Below are 2,228 nucleotides of genomic sequence, written 5' to 3'. Positions count from 1 at the left end.
GGACGCGCCTCCCCCGAGGACACAAAAGCGGCGCGGCGCAGAGCCGCCCGCACAGCCCGGAGCAGGCGCCGCCGCCTCAGGTACGTGCCCATCCCCCCGCCTCCGCGCCGTGCTGCTCCGCTTTCTGCTGCCCGGCCAATCTGCTGCTCCGCTTTCTGCTCCCCGCCCCGCGCTGCGCGGCCAATCTGCTTCCCCGGCGGCTGCGCGTGGCCCGGGCAGGGGCCCCGCAGCACGGGGCTGGCGCCCGGCTGCGTTTCCACGTGTTGAAATGGGGGTGGACTACCCGTCTTGTCGCAGTGTGTTGTTTCGGGGGGTTGCTGGCCTGGAAAGGATGGATGCTGCCGGCCAGGCTGTGTTCAGCGTGAGGACAGGCGCCGCGCAAGCTTTCGTGGTACGGGCGCAGTGTTTCGGGGCCCCCTGATCCAGCGACAAATCAAAATTGCAGGGCAGGGAGCAGAGCCCCCCAGCTCCGCGGGGAAGGGGCTCCCTGCCTGCATGGAGGCCTTTAAACGTGGCGCAGGGGGCGAGCGGGGCGCAGCCCCATGGTTACGGGGTCCCCTGCGGCTGCAGGCTTTGCAGGACAGGACGGGCCGGCCCTGGACCACAGCTCTGTTCCCTCATCCTGCTGAAGCTCTTGCTGCTCCACGCGATGTTCGCTGCCCCTGAGCTGCAGGCCCTGCTGCTCCAGACTTGGTTTAGGGACTGCGCTGGTTTTGCAGCACGGGTCCACAATACAAGTGGCTGTAGTGAGACCTCCCAGCATCACATCAGTTGTGGCACGATATTGCTCTGCCCCAAGCGGATGCAGCCACGGATCCCGGTTCTCATCGCGGTTGCCATGAGAAACCCCGCAGCCTTGGTTTTTTCGGGAGCATTTGCAGGAAATTTGCAAGACCTGAAGTCTAGAATAACTTAGACAAGAGAAGCTGGCTGACGGCAGGCAGCAAAGTGAATTTCCTGCTGCTGGCAAGGCGGAAATGCGTGTGCACATTCACTCTGGTGTGGGGGGTGGAGGGGAGGCTGCGGCTTGATGCTGACTGTTGAAGTGGGGAAAACCCCCCGCTGGTTTCTGGTATTCAAAACTGAGCTTCCCTCAACCAGCAAGGAGCAATGACAGCAGGAAACTGTATGATTTTCACTTCTTCAAGATCCCTCCTTTAAGGCCTTGAAGTATTTGTTACCCCTGATTATAACCTCCTAGGAATTGGGTAGGGTTTCTTATTTGCATTTGCAGATAGAAAATAGATGTTCAAAGGGAGGTCATTTGCCTAAATTCGGTAGCAGAATTGGGACCGAAACCCAGGAATTTGGGTTCCTAATAGCCCTGCGCTGATCTCCATCTGCTGTGGTGGTCTGTGTGAAGCTTGCAGTGCAGTAAACCCACTGGACTAGACCTTCACTGGGTGCAAATTGTCATAGTGCATCCCTTCCTTCCTTGCATCCTTGTGACAAGGTGTTTAGCAGGATTTGCAGATTCAGTGGCTTCTGACAGGGCCATGCTATGAGCAAACCCTCAACCTCTGGCTTCCAGCCACCTGCCCCAGCGCTCACACCACCAGAGTGGGGGGTTGTCACCCGAGGTACCTGAAGTGTGCCAGTTGACACCAGCTGGTAACTTGGCCCAGACCACTGCAAAATTTCAATTCCTGCATAAAGCAGGAAGCCTTAAGTAAGGGTTTGCACAAATTCAGAGCAAAAACCATGGCATGCTTTCAGGGTGGGAGGGGGAAGTAACCAGCACTTGGATAAGCACCAGATAGTCTCCCTATGTCTGATGAAGGGTGTCTGTGCCCGAAAGCTTGCGAAGAACTTTTTTTCCAACTATTTAGTTGGTCTAATAAAAGATATCACATCTACCCAAAGACCTGAATAAGCAGTAGACACTTATGAGTCAGAATAACCCACTAGGTAGCAGTTAAGAAACTCTAATGTTAATGGTAACCAGGAAGGTCCTGTGTACCACCAGTTCCTGCTGAAAAACCTGCCTCTGGAGGAGCGCTAGAGGGTGAGAAGGCCCTGAGGCTGGTATTGGAGGGCTTCATCTTGGGTGTTGGTCTTTGGCTGGCACAGTGATAAACCTGGACGTTGTTCTCTTCCCTTGCTCCAGGACAGTTCATGGGAATCCCTCTTCCCATGAACAGGGCTGGACACAGGCATGGACGAACCGAGTGGTCACCCAGGGCCTGGACAGAAAGGGGGCCTGAAAATGGTAATTTAAAAATTATTAG

At 55.8% G+C, this 2,228-nt stretch overlaps 1 protein-coding gene across 1 annotated transcript in view; it reads left to right on the top strand.

The window, feature by feature from the left end:
- Window positions 1-11: 11 nt before the first annotated feature.
- CSRP1 (cysteine and glycine rich protein 1) overlaps window positions 12-2,228 on the top strand; it is a 38,853-nt gene continuing 36,636 nt past the window's right edge. Inside the window, exon 1 of the mRNA XM_019513815.1 lies at window positions 12-80. The gene's annotated coding sequence lies outside the window, so the exon portion shown is untranslated. The remainder of the gene's footprint in view (window positions 81-2,228) is intronic.

Source organism: Gavialis gangeticus, unplaced genomic scaffold (genome assembly GCF_001723915.1).
Source record: "Gavialis gangeticus isolate Ggan-Ray unplaced genomic scaffold, GavGan_comp1, whole genome shotgun sequence".
Taxonomy (NCBI): Eukaryota; Metazoa; Chordata; order Crocodylia; family Gavialidae; genus Gavialis; species Gavialis gangeticus.
Note: the sequence above shows the minus strand (reverse complement) of the source record. Positions and strands in the feature narration are given on the sequence as shown.